Source organism: Palaemon carinicauda, unplaced genomic scaffold, assembly GCF_036898095.1.
Source record: "Palaemon carinicauda isolate YSFRI2023 unplaced genomic scaffold, ASM3689809v2 scaffold582, whole genome shotgun sequence".
Classification (NCBI taxonomy): domain Eukaryota; kingdom Metazoa; phylum Arthropoda; class Malacostraca; order Decapoda; family Palaemonidae; genus Palaemon; species Palaemon carinicauda.
In genome coordinates, this window is record NW_027171852.1 from 37,507 (window position 1) to 59,849 (window position 22,343).

The 22,343-nt window shown below is 39.0% G+C and overlaps 1 pseudogene; it reads left to right on the forward strand.

The window, feature by feature from the left end:
• The first annotated feature begins 11,272 nt into the window (after nt 1-11,272).
• LOC137637210 (uncharacterized) lies at nt 11,273-12,943 on the forward strand (annotated as a pseudogene).
• The last annotated feature ends 9,400 nt before the right edge of the window (nt 12,944-22,343 follow it).

Sequence of the window (22,343 nt, forward strand, 5' to 3'; positions counted from 1 at the left end):
TACATCCAGTCCATTCTGTAGAGCTGGGCACTCCTGTTGTCATAGTCAACTTATTTACTGAACAATTTTTAGAACCCCTATAAATACTTTCCTAAATTCCATGTGCTTTGTAATAACTTTTTATTCCTTCTCAAAGAAAAAATCCACCTTCTCAACCTAAAATCCTATGTTTTTTTTTTTTTCATAGGAACCTGATCCTAAGTGAGACAAGTCCACAATAGTCCAATGCCAGATTCTGATAACAAGCGGCAGCTGAGAAAAGGTTTACAGTGCCCCAGGAAGGTCCTGTAGTATGAGGCTCTCCACCTGCTGACTCCTGTCCTCAGACTTCCAACTCTGTCTATGCCCCATGACCCGTATTTCCCACCTGCACAATGGGGTATTTGGATGAGCAAGGAAGCTAGTGCCAATTGTTACCAGAAGACAAGAAATTTTTAATTCGTAATTTATCTTTTTTTTTTTCAGAATATCTTAGTGCTGTATAATCTTTTTGTTATAATATTCTATCAATGGCTTACCAAGAATGATTTTTGTTGTTGATACATACAGTATTCATAGTCCTTATAAAATGTATATTTTCCTCACATACTACAGTTATTCCCTTCCACAAAATCGCACTTTTTCTAAATATATATCAGTTCCCATATACTGTATGCTCATTTACAACACAATTTGAATATTCTATTTATTACACCGTATACCCATACACAACATGATTTGAATGTACTATATTTATACTCTATACCAATTTACGACATAATTGGAATATACTACTTTCATACTGTATACTCATTTACGACAAAATTTGATTTTACTATTTTTATACTGAACATCCTTTAAGAAAATAAGTTTTATATACTATTTTTATACTGTATACCCATTATGACATAATTTAATTGTACTAATTTTATACTGTATATCCATTTGCAACATAATATGAAAATACTATTTTTATACTCGACACCTATTCACGACATAATTTGAACGTACTGTTTTTGTTATTAAACTATATATTTTGTAGCCTTCTGGAATATTTTTTATTAACATATAATCTAATGTACTATATATACCATTCCTTGAATTTTGATTTTCACTTAATGCTTTCTCATGGAATGTAAATAGATTTAATATATATTTTGTGTTATTTGGGGAATATCATTTTGTTGATATATATTCCTATATGATATGGATAAATAACCTGGACTACAATTTTTATTTGTGTTAATATGGACAATTTATGCACTGCACCTGATTATATAATTTACTATTCATTTTTACTGATATTTAGACATTTTACTGATGATATGCTGTTGTTGATACAATAAATTTATCTATATTAATAACTGTTTTTTATATAAACCTTTTATTACCATCATAAGGACATTAGTTAAAGTGGTATGTATATATAGTAAGGAGGGGGGGGGGAGATTCTTCACGTGCAGGTGTCTTCCTTGTTTTCTTTTTGCTCCTAATCAACAGATCTGAGTTGATGTCACAGAGAAATGTGACGTTACTGCAACGGACGATGTCGCAATGTGATGGTAAAATGATGATGACCTTTTAGATGTGTTGGCTGAGAGAGGAGAAGTTCCGCTTCTTTGTTAGTCTCGGTGGGGGATGGTACTCTCTCTCTCTCTCTCTCTCTCTCTCTCTCTCTCTCTCTCTCTCTCTCTCTCTCTCTCTCTCTCTCCCTCTCTCTGAAGCGAATTCCATTTTGATTTAAATAAATTACATTAGCAATTAGAAACAATGTAAGAAGATCAGATTTTCTTCTCTTAGAAATACATTCCTGATATAGACTAATAAATTTCCAGATTAAATCTCTAAATTTATGAGTTCGTTATTTTCTCTAATGTCTCTATACTTAGACCTTTAATCTTTGATCTTACTGTATGTGCTTCTGATCTATGTTTCTTTTTTGGTGTATATCAATACATGTAAATAACGACAACTTGTTTTGTTCCATTAAGAAGTATCTCTTCGGACAAACAATGTCCCCTCAATGCTGAGTGACTCAGTATGGATCTTTAGCTATAAATCAAAAGAATTTGTGGCTTTTGGAGAAAGGGAGTCCTTTTGTACAATAAACTACTTCACAAAGTGTCCGGTAATCTACAACAATCATCTCAAATTTCTAAGAAGCAAATCCACTTCATATTATTCTGAGCGAAAGGTGGAGCATTTTTTTTTCACGTTACTTTGAAAGATATATGAATGTTTTTGGGATTTAATCAGAATTAAGTGATGCTTACTGAAATCGGTTGGATGTGACCTCCAAATGATTTCCAGTAAACAATCAGTAAAATATTAAGAAAAACTATTGGAAGACTTTGTTTTGCGGAGGACTATATTTCCCCGACAAGTCCTGTGGCAGAGCAAGGCTCAGTGACACAAGTTTCTGTAGCAAGCATTACCAAAAGAAGAGATATTCAGTTTTTTCTCACCAATAACTGTGAATATCTGATATTTAGATTCCAATATTGTGGTAATATATTTAATAAGTATTCTCAAATGCTATACATGGTTAGTAAAAACCATTGTAAGAATAGCATAACTAGAGGCATATCATTATAGCAGTGTGTCCTACGCAAATTGAGAACACCAAATATGGACTAATGTAGTCACAGCTAAAGTGTGCTGTGTGCATTTGCCATGCATTACTTGCTTAAAAATAAATATTTACAGAAATTTGGAAAATGCCATTTTTAATAATCAGTAAATCAGTTTTGAAGAAAAGCAAAAGTTGGGTGGGTTATAAATAGTGAACAAGATATTTCATCTTAAAAGTATTAAAAAAGTCTGAGCAAATTCTAAATTTAATTGTGTTTTTTCTTTTCTTTTAATTACAGGCACACTTTATATAAATTGTTAACAGATCAACACAAACCTGCTTGATTCCCAACTGTATTTTTTACTGATGTAATATTTAGATATATATTATACAGCTGTAAAAATTAATTGTTTCCTTTAATCATTTTTTACAATTATGCAATTCTTCATATACATAATAAAATTCAACGGATTGAACAAAACCTGTGTTATGATAGTGAAATATTAAATATTTTGTGGTTTTAATTTTTTTTTATTATTTCATACCAGACTGACTGAAGAATTTCAAAGCATAATCGATGCACAATTTAATAAAAATTCTTCTAAATATTGCTTTATAAAAGCACTATGCAACAACATCAGAGCATCAGTCTGCTTCCGCTTCTGTTCATAGATCTTACTGTACAGGAAGGTGGAACCAAGATGTACTTATTGTACTGTACAACAGAGAGAGGTTTTAAAGGATCAGCTATTATTGAATTTTAAAATAGTTACCTTTAAGCACACTGGCTTTCTCTTCTACTATGTAAAGCAGTGTATCTGTGGATGCTGCACCAACACTTTCCTTCCGTAATCAGACAGTGACAATATACAGGTCTGCCACTTGAAAGACTCCTGATGTTGAATAATAGTTTCTTTAGCATAAAGGAAAAAATACAAAAAATCAAGGAATTACAAAATTTATGTTTGTTAAACAGATCTGTTTTAAACCCGTTGGTGTCCAACTCAAGACTAATCCTCGTTCACAAATAAGGGGAACTCATTTGATCTGTTTATTTTGTATCAGGCAGTACATTGAAGTAAAAACTCCTACCAATTTATGTATCAAATAAGGAAATACTATTTCAAGGTGCCGCAAATTTCTCTAATTATTACATACCTGATAACATGTTTAAAGTTACAGGGAGTAGGAAGGGAGGTAAAATGGTTCAAAGTAGAGCTACAAACCTACTTGACGGGTGATTCATTCATGATAACTCGCCCCTGCTAGCCATTCATGGACACCAGACAACCAATACATCTCGTATGCATACTGATGGCATTTGTGCAATTCCAACAGATATGAAAACACAGGTATCCTATGTAACTCATATAAAAGAATGCATAATAATAATTACATGTGTCTGTATTTATTGTTTTAACTGATTACTATGAAGGAGGTACGAATTGCCTTGAGAAACAAGGACTATATCTACTAAAATACTTACTTATTAGGGCAAGGAAGTGGAACACCAACCTATGACTAGAAATCCTCTCATAAAAATTCCATTTATAGTAGAGAGAGTGCAAAATGTGCCCACAAAAAACTACACAGCATAGCCCACATATGGTATACTCATAAATCCTCAACTCAGAAAATAAGTGGCACATTTGTCACTTGAAACATTTTGTGTTCTCTGTTATATATATTTTTGGTCCTAACAACTGTCTAACAAAATTCTTTTTTGCAGCTCGCCCTACTCCCTGTAGGGTTTGGAGAGGCAACTAGAATTGGAGTCGAGCCGAGGCACAAGTAAAATAATTGGAAGGGTGCTGCATTATCCTGCACCTGTTTATGTGGCTAATCAGCTTGATAAAAATAAAAACTGGTATTGTAAATATTTCTGCCCTGCTACATGAGTCTCCTCCCAAACTTGTAATTGACGTCAGTGTTTTCTGAAAGTGACCAGTGACATACCTGGATTTTAGAAAAACATTTTAAAGGGTGTCATAAACATTAATGGTTCGCGGGAGCTATTTCAGTGGCCTATCTAGTCGTAGGCCCAAGAAGTGAATTCAGATGTTAGGAGGAGAGTGACTGGGTTCGAGTTTGGTCTGAGCGGTTCAAGAGTTGTCAGGGCCCCTTCCGAGAATGAGAGATTTGGGCCCTTCTGTTGTTGACAGAGGGTTTTTGTCGCGGTGCAGGTTTGCAATTGGAGATTCCCTGGACATTGCTGTTGTGGGCCCACAGAGACCTGCACTGCATCGTATGCGCCATACTGTTCAGAATTTAGGAATGTTTAAATGACTTTGCAGCCTGATGGTGGATGGGAGATTGATGAGGACAGTATTGATTTAGGGAAAATTATTGTGGTACAGTAATTTTCACAGTTATATGTTCTTTATAGATGGATCATTAGATAATAAGTGTTCAAGTTTATTACTGGTCATTACAGATGTCATAAAACCATAGTGTTGCGGGGTTCTCCTTTAAGCTTAGTTCTGTAGTAATGTTTCCTTTGTTTTGAAGGCTGACTATGTTGAGAATCCTAATATTTCTAAGTCTTTCAAATCCTCAGGTTCTGCAGGCATGGTTTTGTTAGGATTTTAAAGTTCCTTTTGTAACTGTGTAGTGATATATCCTGCATGCAACTTAGTATTTTTCTCTTGCTTGTACAATATGCAGTAAGACTATTCTGAAGTGGTAATCTCTTATGTTTATGTTTTTTTTTTTTGAGGCTGGGGTATAAAGGGCTGCTAATTTTGCCTTTAATTGATTATTTTAACTGACAAAACAATTTTAATGTATTCCTAACAGCTTTGATTTTTTTTTTGTTTCATTTACAAATAGATATTTTTTTTTTTATGTAGACTGAAATTTATTCCAGTTCCTTACACCATGATGTCGCTTTCTCAGCCACTGTTTTTTAATCCTTCTAATAAGTCATTTATCATAATTTTTTCATCCGCACTGTGTCTTGTTAGTATAAGAAGATTCTTTTCCTTTCACCTAATGTTCTGAGGTTTTTTCCAAAGTTCAAAACCATCTTACCTAAAGAATATGGAGCTATATCTATTGATGCTGTTAACTTCTCAGAAATGAATCAACGATCATCTTACGCGTTTATTCAGCAAGCCCAAGGCAAAGGAAAAGAAGAAGGAAGTAAGATTCTAGCTGGGTCCCCTTACCCAGTATAAACCAAGGGGTGGGGCCCAGTGTTCCATTCTCTTGTCCTGTTACTTAGGTTTTGGGGTATTCCACCGTTGCATATTTGTTGTGTAGTGAACATTGGGTTGTGGTCGGCATTCGGACACTAGGCAGTTCGGGTGCTACCTCTGGCCACAGTCCACAAACCACTACATAATTTTTGGTGCCTAGACCCGGAAACACCAATCTTTAGTAGGTATGGCATCATCATCATCAAATAAGCACCAAAATGCTAAGAAGAGTCTGAGCTGGAATGTGGCGAGCCTGGTCTAGATTGCCAATGACCTGGCAACTCAGGTAAAGTCCCTGACACTTGAAGTGGCAGCACTGAAGACCGTTGAGCCGTCACCAACGTGCCACATTGCCATTGGGGTCACAACCACAGTGACTACCAGTGCTCCTTCTACATCCCACGCTTGGCTAAACATCAATTGTCTGGTAATTCCAGTGACTGGAGCAGAGCCAGTGATTGGAGGTCTCCAGCCCCTCCAGGGTTCGCACCGTTACTCCCCCTTGTACCAGGCTTCTGGGAGTCTTCTGCTCTAAGTAGACCGCTTGTATCCTCGCCTGTTCCGGCAACTAATCCCGTTAGTCCAAGACAGACTGCAGCCATTACACTAGGGGAGCAGTTCCTGGTCAATACGGCCAAAGCCAGTAGGCCAGAAAAGGCTCTAGCAGATACCACTGAGGCAGTTCTTGCCAAGACAGGGGCCATCCCAAAGCACAGGCGCCAGGCCAGGGACACCACCAGACCAGCCATACCCGAAATGACTATGCCCCAGGAGTCCACCAGTGAAGATTCTGATAGTGAGACTACTGGTGACTCTTCCAGCTCCTGTCTCAGTGTCAGCTCAGAAGTCACTGTCTCCACCAACCACGTCCAGTCCCTCCAGACAGAGGGTCTGTCTGATCTGCTTAAGGTCCTCTACTCCAGGAGGTACCCCAAGCCTGGAATCTTCCAGCAGGAAACTGGCCAGAGTTTTGTCCAATTCCTGACGGATTTCAAGGCCTACTGTGCGAGTAAGTTTACCACAGGAAGCTCAGGCCGGTGGACTGTTGATCTCGGGAAATTTCCAAAGGGAGAAATCGAGGAGGCGCTCTTGGCCATGGAGGGTCCGGAGATCTCATACCACGACATGAAGGAACGCCTCCTCAACTGGTGCCAAGAAGCCCGAAGGAGGCGTGATGCGGGTAAGAAGGCCCAGTTCAGCAGTGCTACCTGTGGCGAAGGCGAACTGCTGAAGATATACGCTGTCCTGTTGGCCTCCATGTACAGGTCGCTGTCCGGTTGTCCTCCATGTACAGGTCGGCCTATCCTCGCTGTAGTTTGGACCGGACGGAGCTTAGGCGGAAGCTCCTAAGAACTGTTCAAAGCAGAGCTGCGAGTTGGCTGGAACAGTCTCTGGCCACCATAAATGTCTCCGCTGGCCGTCAGGCCACTTGGCAGGATGTTTAAAACATGTTGAGTGTTCTCGACGAGGCATCCCATCAGCCAAGCTAGAAGGCAAAGAATTTGGCCATCAGTCGTGTGGGACAGTCATGGCATGGCTTGTATGCTGACAAGGGTTGCATTGGCTGCCCCGAGCCGTTCACCTGGACCAGACAGAGCGTATTTACGCAATCCTCCTCGACCTGTCCCCAAACCGGCACCTTTGGAATTGCGCTTGCCACCATCGCGCACCCTGGATAGATCTCCTCAATTCCAGAGGAGGTACTCTGCATAGTGCCGAAAATCAGGGTACCATATGGAGGAGTGTTGCAGACGCCTGAACCTGTGCTTATGTTGTGGCTCGGCAAACCATCAACCTGCTGCACACACAGACACCAATATTGCCCTGAGATTGGTAGGGGATCTCAATTTGGCTGGTGTAGCTGGCTTAGCAAGAGGCACTCAAAGAATGTAGTCTGGTATCAGTCGCTCAGCTTAAAGAGTGCAACTGCATTGATGTTAATGTTCTTTTTCTTACTATACAGGGGTTCCACGGTGGGCTTGTGGCATCCCGAAAACCAGGCTTGCTAAACACAAAATAACCCATTAACTTAACCCATAAGAGGTTTGTGGGATCTTAAAAATTATAAGAACTTCGTAGACAAGGCGGAAAACTATGGGCACAGGTTTCTAGGCCTCATGATTCTATTTGATGAGTGAGAAGAGGGATGCAGAGGAAAGAAGAAAGAATTTTGGAAGGTCTGGGTGCTGGTAGGGTAGGGGTGACTAGATCAAGACTGGTGGTAGGATGGAAGTGAGGCCTTTGACGTGTATGAATATATTTGTTCATTATCAAAATTTCAAAAAACTGTTTAATATTGTATTTGAGAAATGTGACATACATGTCGTCACATTTATAGTGTAAATTTTCTGGTCAAATACTGGAATCCACGTCTGTCAGTTAAGAAGCAATGAACCCTTTGAATGGTCAAAGCTTAGAATCAGCAGTTCCTTTTTGTGAAGGTGCTAATTAAGGAATGTATACAGAGTTTGTTCATAATTGGATTTTGCAGGAAGTAAGGGTTTTATCTCCTCCTTGGCCGATGAGCATTGGGTAATAGTTTTCTGTAATCTACAATCACGGATGCATGTCCATTAGGGGGATACACATGAATGGGAGAAAGTTCAGTTAACAAGCCAACAGAGGAATGAATACAAGTGGTGGAACATTCAGGTGGACTGTCTGCACTAAGACATACGATGCATCCATCTCCACAGTTTTGTGAGAAAGTGTATGTGAGGGTTTTTTTTTCTTTTTGTGTGTGAACACACTCCTTGGCTGACACTACCACCAAGGGGATAGCATATAAACTTCTGATATCTGATTAAATATTTTGTTAGAGGAGAGATATGCTATTTCCCTACTTTGGGAATCTGACCCATTGATACCTGGGAAGCTTACTGATTTCCTGTGCAAAGTTAATTTCTCCACATCCCTCCACAAGAAGCTTTATTTGTAGGGGCCTACCAGTATTAACATATGTATCAGAAACTAGGAGCTTTACTAAAAAGAGCTATTTACAGATACAGATACAGAAAAAGAGCAGCATGGATATGAGAGCAAACAAAAAGAAATGGAGAGGACATATAATGAAAATGACAGACAATACATGGATATTAAGAATAACAGAATAAGTCCCTAGATATTGCAAAAGAAGAAGCAGGGGAAGGAAGAGAAGACAATGGATTGACGAGCTAAGAAAATTTATGTCTGCATAAGCTAGACTAACTGCCATTTATTCCAGTTTATCATATTGTGAAAGATGATAAAATTTTAAGTGAGCAAGGAAGCATATTTGTCCTTTTTTTTTATTATCAATGAACTGTTGCTGTGCGTATCGATACTTCAAATATCACCCCAGTATCAGAAGCATTGATATAGATTTTAAAGTATATGAGAAAATTGAGAATATGTGTAAAAGTACCATAGACATTTCAATTGAGAAAATTGTTTTCAACCTTCGATGCGGGCTACAGGTCTCAGGTGTTGTTTATTGACAGTTTACCCCTTTATATTAATCCCATTCCCTATATCAGAATGTGACTTGGGAGTTCCTTTCTGGAGATTATCCCATGCTAATGGACATCCTCATTTTCAAATCATGGGTACCGGAATCTCCGGTAATTTTAGAACTCCCAGAGGCTCTACCATTTGTATATATATATATATATATATATATATATATATATATATATATATATATATATATATATATATATATATATATATATATATATATATATATACAGCCCATAAATAAATAGGATGATTAGGAGCAGAACTCAATTTGTATTCCCCAAAATTCTCATGTTTAAACATTAGTTATAAGTGTATCCATGTATCTTCTTCTAGGGGTATTAAACCAACACTTGTTGTTGGCACGGGCCTTTCCCTTGGTTGGCCCGTAGGTGATGTATCCATGTAAAAGGATAGTGAAATACAGATTGAAGTAGTATATTTAAATCTCAGAAAAGCAATTAGGAATACAATATAACATGCATTTTCACTTAAGTATGATTATGAAACCATTGAGTAGGTGATATTTTATAAATGTTTTCATTCAAAATTATGGAGAATTTATTAATATTCCAAGGTACTGGAAGCGTATGTCCAAAAAATGTAGACAATTGCTATATAGCGCGAGCCAACAAATCATGTTGACACGAGTATATTTACAGATGGTTTCAAACTATTGGAACGTAGATAAACTACATTTTTTTAAGGGAAACACAAACCAGAACGTCACCTAATCTAAGGTTACCCCACCTAACCTAACCTAAGACCTCTATCATTACCTATAGGATGATATAGGCCCCAAGGAGACTCCCCTTTAAAATACTGTATTCGTAGCTTACCCTGTCCAAACTAACTACATTCAACCCAGCTTGGCTTTTTGTCTCAAACATGAGTCAATCTCTGAATCCATAGCTTTTCTTTATTCATTAGATTCTTCATCATATGTTTGAATTTTATAACTCATATGATAACAATAATCATTATTTATATTTTCATGGTCTGACAAACAATCAACATAATCATTAAGTAAGCCTACTACGTTCTCTTCTTGGGTATCTTAGTTCATTTACTTTTCCCTATTGTTCAGAAACTTTTGATTCAATAACATCAATTTTTACATTATCTTTTCTTACCTAATAATCATCATAAACATTTTATTTGCAAAATATCCCTTAATAAATCATACAGATCAGGATCATTTAATTTTGCTTTGAGAAGGAAAATATACCAGATGAAGAGGACCTCCTTTATCATATCCAATAAATACTCCTTCCTCAGTTTCAACATCTAATTTCTTCTCATCATTCACAGGAGCAAAATATTGAGAACCAAACACATACATATTGCTTAGATTTAGCCAACTTCCCGTGAAAGCTCCAACAGGGGTCTTTCTCTGATCTAGGATTGTAACTCATATTTTTTATATACTCTGATGACATAACGACATTGGTACACAAATATTTCGGTAGACTCGAGTGTAAAGTAGACATCTAGCCATTTGAAATAATGCTCTGAGCAGCCTTTTTTTCTGATCCGTTCTGACGAGGAGACATGGGTGGAAAAGTTTCATGGTTTGTTTTGTTTTCTACCTTGAACTATTTGAACTCCCTATTCTTGAACTTGCCACCATTATTACTTCTCAACCTTTTACCACAATCATAGGGTCCTTCGTCTGCTAAAAATTTTTCTTCTGGCCTTAATAGAATCGTTTTTATTTTAAAAAAATACTCAATAACTAATCGTAAATATCTGTCATCGAAATTCAAAGCTCACCTATGACCTTCTCAAGCTTAAGGCTGCATTTACACCAAGCGAGTCGAGTCACGTCAAGTCAAGGCAAGTCATCACGCGTCATGATTCGCCACCCCAGTTTAACATTAATTTGTATGGATATTTGAAGAAACCGTTTACACCGGAAGAGTCGAGTCAAGTCAAGTCACGGCACGTTGCGTCGCGTCAAGTCGAGTCGCATATAGGGCTGGACCCAATTTCTACATCAGTCACAGCGAGTCTTCGTCGTGTGATCATCATGGAAGTGGAGTTCTTAATAAACTTGGTTCGAGAGTGCCCTCCTATATATGATCCCAGTGACCGCAGCCACCGGGATCGTGATGTCATAGCTGCCCTGTGGAAGGAGGTTGCTGCTGCACTGAAGTGTACAGGTAAGACAACAGTTTTATTCACTATGAACTATAAACTAGGCTATGAACTATATATTCGCTTTATTTACTATGAATTAAACATTAGGCATATTCACCATGAAATATACATTACTAGATCATTGGGTCTTGCCACTCAAGAACTCCAGTACTAGGCTATGAACTGTACATTCGCTATATTTACTATGAATTAAACATTAGCCTTATTCACCATGAAATATGCATTACTAGATCATTCGGTCTTGCCACTCAAGAGCTCCAGTAATAGGCTATGAACTGTACATTCGCTATATTTACTATGAATTAAACATTAGCCTTATTCACCATGAAATATGCATTACTAGATCATTCGGTCTTGCCACTCAAGAGCTCCAGTAATAGGCTATGAACTGTACATTCGCTATATTTACTATGAATTAAACATTAGCCTTATTCACCATGAAATATGCATTACTAGATCATTCGGTCTTGCCACTCAAGAGCTCCAGTAATAGGCTATGAACTGTACATTCGCTATATTTACTATGAATTAAACATTACCCTTATTCACCATGAAATATACATTACTAGATCATTCGGTCTTGCCACTCTAGAGCTCCAGTACTAGGCTATGAACTGTACATTCGCTATATTTACTATGAATTAAACATTACCCTTATTCACCATGAAATATACATTACTAGAACATTTGATCTTGCCACTCAAGAGCTCCAGCCGGGGAAACAAAATATTCTTTCAAGATATCACGAACTGCCATAGGTTCTGTTGTAGGCCTCGTGCTTCTTGTTACTCTCAGGCTTGAGTTTGCATGGTTGGATTGTGTTACATCATGAACATCATCACTTGGAGAGTAGTTATATATATATATATATATATATATATATATATATATATATATATATATATATATTTATATATATATATATATATATATAAATATATATATATATATATATATATATATATATATATATATATATATACAATGCTGATATAATACTATATGAGCCAAGCAAACACTATGAAATTAATAAGTGTAATTCACTGTGCACAGCTTTAATTTCACATCTCTCACATTTCATGACAACTACTTAATTAAGACACTAAATTCTCATTTAACTCTCTTACGGAAGGCGAATGTAAGGACAAATGGCGCCACCTAAGAAGCAACTTCATGAGGGAAAGGAGAAAGATTAGTGTCAAACCATCTGGATCAGCTAATACCGAAAAAAGGAGGTGGGTGTACTACGATGCCATGCAATTTCTGATCCCTCATATGACGCCACGACCAACATTCTCAAACGTCCCTACACCACCTGATGAAGACACCTGTCATGAAACGGATGATACACCTCAAAACTCTTCAACTTCTGTTGCCATCGAAACACAAGACAATGTATCTCCTCAGGAAGCAGCAAGTAATACCAAAACCTGTGAGGACCGCATTACTGTCAAGCCTATTCTTCCCATGTCAAAGAAGACTGTTGTCACCAAGAAACGCAACAGAGATACTGCAGATGAGATGGATATGTGTTTTCTAGAAGAATAGCGTAAGAGTTGTAGCATTCACTTACCAGCAGGAATACATGAACTATTTTCATGTTATATTTATTTATTATCACCCTACACTGAAGCCTACTTGGATGATTATTAGAATGTTCAATAAAATACTTCTCACCTTATTCATTCATTCATTCATGTAGATTGCCATTGACATGCCTATAGCATGACACTCCAGAGGAGTAAAAATTGTATTATTAAAAGGAATGTTAGGTAAGGAACAGGAAATAGGATGAAGGATGAGGGGTGAGGATGATGAATGAGGGATGGGAATGGGAATGGGAATGAATTGACAAGACATGAAAAGGGGAGAAAGTAACCCGAAAAAGGGGACTCCTTTTTAGGTCCACGAAAGAAAGTTTTTAGTCAGAGATAAAAGTATTGATAGTAGCAAGTCCCAGTAAGTAAAAGAGACTGGGAGAGGAGAGAAGGATTTTTAGTAGGAGAGAATAGGAGTAGGTTTAAGCAAAGAGGCTTATTCCTGCTCTGTGATGGGAAAAGGGAGGGGGGCCATTTCTGTACAACGCTCAGTCAGTAAGTACGAGAAAGGCCCCCCAAGGATAGGGTTGAAAGAGGAATAATGGGGAGAAAGGGATTGTAGGAGATAGGAAAAACAAGAGCTGTTTCCTTATGAGGAAGACAGCCTTGCAATAACTATTCTCCTTTTAGGAATTAGGATTGAAGGAGGAATGGATTAAGGATTAGGTGGATGTATATGAGAGGTTTAAGCTAAAAGCTTATCCCTGCTCTGGAACTGGATTGATGAATGGTTGCAGGGATTGCAGGAAATTGGGATTCGAGGTCAAGGTTAAGGACAGGACTTTGGCAAGGATTCGGATGGCAATGGGAATAAGGTCAGGTAAGGTGAGTGACTCAATTTGTTGAGCCAAGGATGTAGGTTGAGGAGGTGGGGTAGCAGGATGAGGAGTTGAAACTGCTTGCAATGGAGTTGCAGGCGGAGATACAGGGACGATGGGTGCCTGGTTTTGCTTTGTAGTTGCATGAGCAGGAACAATGGTAGGCTGTCGTTGTCTTCTTTGGCGAGGAGTTCGTTGGTTCTTAGGTTTCTGCAGTGAAGCTGGCTTGTTGTTTTTAGGAGAACTAGTGCCCTTCATTGCAGCAATTCTCCCTAGGCGTTCAGGGCAGCGCTTGTTCCAGGCATGAAGTGGTTTGGAGCAATTGCGGCACTTTGGGCGAGTTTCTTGTCCATTCTTGTGGGCCTGTATACATATTTCAGTGTTGTGGCGTTGGCTACAGACACCACAGAAAGCAGGGCCTTTGCAGTCCTCCTTGTGATGGCCATAGCGTTGGCAGTGGTAGCAGCGAAGAGGCTCTGGAGTGTAGTCTTGAATTGGAAACGTCCCCCAGACTCCAAGATCCAGTGATGAAGGCACAGGACCTATGAAGGTGGCTAAAAGCCTCCTGACAGGGACGTTATCACGGTTTGTGCAGCGGTCAGCTGTTTCTAACATGCTGCAGGAAGTAACAATGGGAATTGGCATAGTGGTAGGATATCTTGAAATGATTGCCTTTCTTCTATTTAAGGCAGGGTCTAGCAGGGTAAGGTCCGGTTCTTCTTGAAGGTGTTTGACAGTATCCAAATCCTTAGGAGTGATAATTAAATCACCCTTTCGGTTTGGTCTAGCTGAGAGTTTAATGCCAGGTTTTGCAGCCATAGCAGTAACTGCTGCATAGGATGTGGAGTTGTTGGAGAGCCTAAACTTCGGAAGAGGTCTCTTGGGTTCTTGCTGGGTAGGTGGAGAGCTGATAGCATCGACAATGGCCTTCTGTAGAAGGTCTCCAAGGCAGGTGACCCAGTTGCAGTTCAAAGGTTGTGCCCCCTGAGGCTCTTCCTCCATGGCAGTGGAGGAGGAAGGTGCTGGAGAAGGAGTGCAGGCTGCAACAGGTGCTGTCTGTGAAGGTGGTAGAGGAACAGACAAGGGTGAGACCAAGTTCTCAAACCTTGGTGTCCTAGGTGGCGATGATGAAGGTTCAATGGGAGCTGTAGAAAGTTGGTCAGGGCTCTCTTCATCCGAATCAGATTCAGAATCAGAAAAAGAATCAACTTCATTCTGTTGATAGTATGCGAGGATCATTGAGGATGTAATATTGCAAGAATTGCAGCTACATCTGATGTTGTGGCAGTGAACTGTGTGGTCGTCAATATGTCCAGTGGTGATTCCAACCATGTTGATTAATTCAATCCTGCGTTGTTTGTAGCTGGTGAATTGGGTACAGTTGCCCCATGATAAAGGAGCTTGCAATGCCGTACAAGTCCATAGAGGGACCATGCCCAATTGCCAAGAATGGTACCGGAAATGGCAAAACTCCACGGGAATTTCAGTGAAATTTTCGCCCCCCCCGGGAGGCTATCCAAGTGATGAACTTGTGCGATGTGTGATTTGGTCCAGCGAGAGTTATCGTCGGCACCGAGTCTAAAACGAAACTGACTTACCTTAAAAAATGGCCACTCTTTCTTCAGCTCCAACTGCACGCCTGTAATTAGTGTTCATTTTCTTTATGGAAAGTCAAGTCAGCTCCACCAGTTTCTTAAAATTTTCATGTGTCATCTTAAAGTAGTTGTAGAATTTTTCTGGATGGTTCACCAGGTCTGGGAATAAATGAGAGAAGCTTCCAAAATCTGGCCTCTAGGTGTTCAGTTCATGCATCCATATTCGTTTTCTCTTCTTACGTCTGGGACGACGAAGCCACAACAAAGTAGCCACTTCAACCAAGGAACTTGCATCCATTCCGTATGAAATCAGACAGGTCACTGATACTGACTTGACGCGGGCTGACGCAGTCGATGTAAACGGAGATGAGTCAAAATGAATATCATCAAATGACGTTCATGACTTGACGTGACTTGACTCGCTTGGTGTGAACGCAGCCTTAGGATCTACTGGACCTGCAAAGTCATAATTTACTAGTTCAAAAGGAGGCTTTGTCCTAGCATGAAGTATTCTTGACCTTTTTTTTTTACCATTTTCAACTTCAATACAAACTGTGCAATCTTAGACTTTTGTATTAGTGATTTCCATACCTTCTCTGTCCTTTAATCACCATTGCAACCAATAAACGGATTTTGAGCAGAGCGAAAAATCTATTTTTGGGTGAGATGGCCTTGTCGTCCTGATGGAAGTTCCTATAGGGTAGCTTCCTTGGGTATATTACAACTACGGCGATATTCCCAGAGAATTAACCTTAAGGTACCCAGAATTCTAACTCCTGGAGCGAATATCCCTAATAAAAGAACCAGGGATATCGCGAAATATCAGAGGACGTATTCTTGACACGCCACATGGCAATCTGCAACCCGAACAGAGATAACACTTCGAAGGGGTCAATTGGCAAGAAAACGAAAACGAGAAAGAAAAGGAGAGCCGCTCGCAAGGTATCTCTCCTCTCCCATTTCGTAAGCGTGCATTGCGCCGCTCACGGCGCCATCTGTATTCCTTTTTGCGTAGCTTAACAACTCGGTGTTTTTTCCCTGTGTTTCTCGCAAATTCTTGGATTTAATCGATTTATTATGCTTTCTCCAACTTCTTCTGCCTCTGATAAGATGAGTATTATTTCTTTTATGTATAAATGTAGGCTCTTGGTAATTTTTAAAGTGATTAATAGTAATATCTTTGTTACAAGAGCTGTTGCCTACCGGAGGCGTCCTGGACGCTGTCGCTCGCTAGGTATGAGTTATTTAGTTAGCCAGAGCGACATTCCCGGCTGTTTCGCTGTAATAATTTTAGCTGTTTAGCGTTACATAGGATTTCTTTATATGATGCTTTTAGTATTGAAGACGTAAGTTTTGTGCATAAACTTATAGTCCTTGGCACTTCAGATAATTAGCAGTCGTCCAAATACTGAATGATTTTTCTAAAAGTTTCAGCAATAGTTTCTTCTTCCAGGTCAGCGTCTGCTACTCCACCTCTAATGGAGTAGTGCCATGTAAATTCTGCAGCAGTTAATTAACAAAGAATTTGACATCTTACAATTCATACTTGCATTCATCATCTTCGAACATCAGTCTGCTCCCGGGCCCAAAATCTATCGAGTTCCTATCCATGACTGTTGTATATATATATATATATATATATATATATATATATATATATATATATATATATATATATATATATATATATATATATATATGATGGCAAACCAACCTCTGACTGGTACTTTGCGGGACGTGCTTTGGTACTTTTCACAAAAACAAATATTACATCACATTGAACCTTCTATAAGGAAACCCAATATAGCACTTATTTTGGAAGGTACTACAGTGCCCTCCACTTTATTTGGTTTCCAATTAGCATGTACACATACATAGGTACTATATTAATAACAATTGTAAACAAAAGATCATACTCTTATCATCTTACTTCTGGACATTGTTCATATTTATGGAGTAACAGATTTTAGAAATATGATTCCCTAGACACTGCGCAAGAGGTGACAGCAACATTTCAGAATTGCGTGATGCTTCAAGATTGTGTAGGATTCCGTATGAAAACGGTTAGTGGTCATTGTAAAATATATATACACTTAGCTAATCTTAATTTATATCCATATTATACAGTATAGTTTCAGAGTAATGTATTGTTTATGGAAATGTCGGCTACGTGTGCGGTGAGTTGTCAAATAGTCAAGTCATCCTAATAAAAACAGGAAACACTTGCTTTACTGTTAAACTTGACTCTAGTGATAGAGTCATGAGTCTAATGACAAGCTGTATATTACTGCAATATGCACTAGAGTATCAGATATCAGAGCTGTGACATTATCTGCAAATCCAAAATCTGCTATTTTATTATGCAATACAGTGAATAAAGCCAGTTAGTTCAAAGTACCTCTAGGAAATTGTGTAGCGGATGTGTGCCTCTTGAGTACTTACTTAATTTACATAATTACTTAATGCACTTAATTACTTATTTACTTTGAAAAAGGTTTCTATTTCCTTTTGAGAGCCTTGATAATGTTATCAGTTGTTTAGCTACGGGCTGCCAACGTAAGAGCCCGTGTCCAGCAAAAGGATTGTAATCTATCAAGCACCGGATGTCTAGAGGGAGCTAGTTGCCATTTCTATTATTTAAAGCACACTACATGAACTTTTACGATATGCTAATTAATTTTTAGCGATATATAACAATTATAAAGCTGAAATAGTTTCGATGAGTCATGTTGGTAAAAAAGACTCTGAAGGGCAGCCAGTTTATCAAATTATATACTTTCAGTGGGAAAATTTCTATATTTTGTAATGGCGTGAAATATAAAACAAATGTTCTAAATTCACCAGAAATGCACCAGATCTAGCCCAAGCACCCCGAAATTACAACTCTGGTGACCAGTTAGACTGAGATGATATGTTGTACTTAGGTTATATGATTCTGTTGCAAAAGAGAGAACTTGCGAGTATATAATACTTATACGTAAATAACTCTTTAATGTATAAAATTTTCAATATCCAAACAAATACTTCTTATAATCAATTTTTACTCATTTCAAAAATAAGGATTTGTCAAAATAATGCTCTTTCTTCCAGTATTCTTAACATTCAATATGTTGAATCAGTGATTAAGTCTTGAGCATTCTAAGAACCGACAATCTTTCTACAATCTGTCATCTAATATGCCATACAAGCGAACAATCTGTTACTTGATATTATTATGCGATTGTAGGAGCATTTGTATATCAGCGGCCACTTCCTCCAGCGTGGATTAAAAATGGATGTCAACTAACCTAAACATTCCCCCCTAAACTCACCTACAATCCATGTCCTTACCTACTTATCTAACAGGTGCTAACGACCCCCTTCGACCCACCTTACATGGCTGCATTCTGCGTAGGCCATAATAATACATACAGGTGGCCACTATCATACATACTCCACCAATTGTATTCAGCCGATGACTGGTGGGCTAGATTGTCAGAGTCATCTGGTAGTGATGAGCTGGACAAGAAAAGATTCACACAGCATAAAATCGAATCCTCATTTCAGTAGAGAAATAAGGGCTATTATACATACGGAACCTTTGAAGGTTGTTGGAACAGACTGGGTGTAGAATTTCTAACCTTACGACGGAAAACCCACATTTTAAAACGAAAACAAACATAAGAAAGCCAATTGACATATGGTTTTCCCCTAACCTAACCTAGGAGCCGTATCTTAACTACCAGGGCAGCAGTAATCCTAGCTATCTTACCCTAAGACTAAGCCTCAACCTAATGTTTCCTACCCAACCAGCTCCACTCTTAAAAACACACTAAATCATAATATTTAGTAAATTGTAAAACTAGCTTCCTATTTTCACATTTCAGTTCAAATGAACAAGTTCCCATAAAGACAGTGGACAATTAATAAGTAAGTTTACACCTGTCCCAATCAACTACATCCACCCCCATATATTACAAACTGGATCAAAAGTCTTAAACAACGGATTTTGAGCGAAGCGAAAAATCTATTTTTGGGTGAGATGGCCTTGTCGTCCTGATGGAAGTTCCTATAGGGTAGCTTCCTAGGTTATATTACAACTACGGCGATATTCCCAGAGAATTTACCTTAAGGTACCCAGAATTCTAACCCCTGGAGCGAATATCCCTAATGAAAGTACCAGGGATATCGCGAAATATCAGAGGACGTATTCTTGACACGCCACATGGCAATCTGCACCCCGAACAGAGATAAAACTTCGAAGGGGTCAATTGGCAAGAAAACGAAAACGAGAAAGAAAAAGGAGAGCCGTTCGCAAGGCTCTCTCTTCTCCCGTTTCGTAAGCGTGCATTGCGCCGATCCTGGCGCCATCTGTATTCCTTGTAGCGATACACGAGGTGCTACAGATAGTGTATGTAGGGAGGGGACCTACAGCCCTTTCATAGAAAGGGAAGGGCGGGTCCATCAGGACGACATGGCCATCTCACCCAAAAATAGATTTTTCGCTTCGCTCCAAATCCGTTTTTTGGGCTCAAGCCATGTCGTCCTGATGGAAGTATACCAGAGCATTACTGTATCTGTGGATTCTCAGAACATGCCGTACTCCCCGGAGGTATTTCCCCGGTCGACTAGACCTAGAGACCTAAGATGTTACCGTTATACATCTTTTCAACTAACCATAAACCATGTTAGAGCTTCCTGCCCCCTACAGGGAAGAGTCCTACTAGACTCTGGAAAAGTCTCGAAGAGTACATATACCTATGTATGAATACCAGGCAAGCCAATATAGTGGTCTCACCCTATATTAAGTAAAGCATAGTTTGTAAAGAACCACTGTGTCAATATGAAATATTGACCAGTTCTCCGCTCAATACTTGTATTGGACAAAGCTTTATATCCGCGTAGGAGGAAACTTGTAAATCCGCCACCGTCCCCTTATGGGATGGATTCCTCTCGCTAAGGGAAAGCATAAACCAATGCAACATCAGCTTGCATAAAGGAACAATCTATTAGAATTATCCTAGATAAATATACATAGAATGAATGCTCAATTATTACCAATAAATTGACACAGGTGAAGGAGACGCAAGGTTCTCAAGAACAAGTTTATTTACAGACAATAAATAGACAGGTTAACAACAATTATATATATATATATATATATATATATATATATATATATATATATATATATATATATATATATATACAGTATATATATATATATATATATATATATATATATATATATATATATATATATATATATATATATAAGGAGGAAAACCAAAAATTTAAGCATAAGTAAGATTGTAAACAAACTTGTTTATCTGAAAGAAAAAACATTAGTGCCACTTTTAACATACCGAGGTATCAAAGTCATAAAAGTCTGTATTACTAATCGGTCACATTAGCTTTAGAAACGCTCGGCACACATGTCTGCACTTATGCTAGGTTCACCTTTAGAAGTGGAACAGTCAACGTGGGCAATCGGTGCCCTCACACTTAGTTTGTAGAACAGTATGTAACTACACACTCACCCTGGAAATAATCGTCCCAATTAAAACCACTGTTCCTCGCAGAGTTAAACAGCAGGGTTAACGACGCAACCCACTGCTACCACAGATCTCTTTAGTTGCTCCACTTGCTTCGCATAGTGACGAGAGAACACTCTGGAAGACTTCCAGCCAGTGTATGAACGAAGATGTTCAAAATCCATACAATTAAAGAAATTTAAGGATGAGGCAACTTTCCTCGGATCGTGACCTGCGGGTGTACTGTCAGGATCCGCTCTGCGAATAAAATATGTGATTTTCGCCCTGAGTTGTTTCAGTGATAAATTCGAGCCTGATGTTTCTCCCCTGAATAGTTGACCACCCTTGAAGTCTGAAGTTCTACGAAGATAGACCTTTAGGCATTCTACTGGACATAGGGATGCATCTTCTTTCAGAGGGCAGATTCTACAGGGACCCCACCTGTTGGTGGGTAACTCGTTCTTGGCGAGAAACGTAGGATCCGGAAACAAGTTCAGCTCTCCCCCATCCAGGAACTGAACACGACCTTCCTCTCTCGAGAGGGCTACAATCTCACTAACCCTGGCCCCGGACGCGAGTGCAAATAGGAAAATAACTTTTTGGGTCAAATCCTTTAACGCACACTCCTCATTGTTCAACAGTGAAGCGAAATGAAGAACTTTATCTAAAGACCATGAAATGGGCTTTGGAGGTGCTGAAGGTCTGAGCCTAGCGCAGGCTTTTGGAACTTTATTAAAGATCTCGTTAGCGAGGTCGACCTGGAAGGCATATAGAATGGGTCTTGTCAAAGCAGACTTACACGTTGAAATCGTGTTAGCTGCCAACCCTTGACCATGGAGGTGGATGAAGAAAGATAAGCAGGAGTCCGTCGAGATCTCCTGCGGATTCTTCGCCTTGACAAAGGCCACCCATTTTCTCCAAGATGACTCATATTGCCTTCTAGTAGATTTGCACTTATATTCCTCTAGGAAGTCTATGCTGGCTTTCGAAATCCCGAAACGCTTTCTCACCGCTAGGGAGAGAAAATCATGAGCTGCAGGGTCCGGGTTTTCTGTAATGAAGCGCAGACAGTCGACTTCTGGACTCGCTGGGTCAGAACTGGATCTGGTAGTGGTAGAAACTTCAGCTGTAGTTCCAATACCAGGGGGAACCACACGCTGTTCGGCCACTTGTGGGCCACTATTGCCGCTACTCCCTTGAAGGATCTCAGTTTGTTGAGGACCCTCAACAGAAGGTTGTGAGGAGGGAGCAGATAAATTCTGGACCATCTGTTCCAGTCGAGGGACATCGCGTCCACTGCTTCCGCCAAGGGATCCTCGTACGGGGACACGTACAGGGGCAACTTCTTGTTGTCTTTCGTCGCAAAGAGGTCTATCTGCAGTTTTGGGACTTGACTCAAGATGAAGGAGAACGATC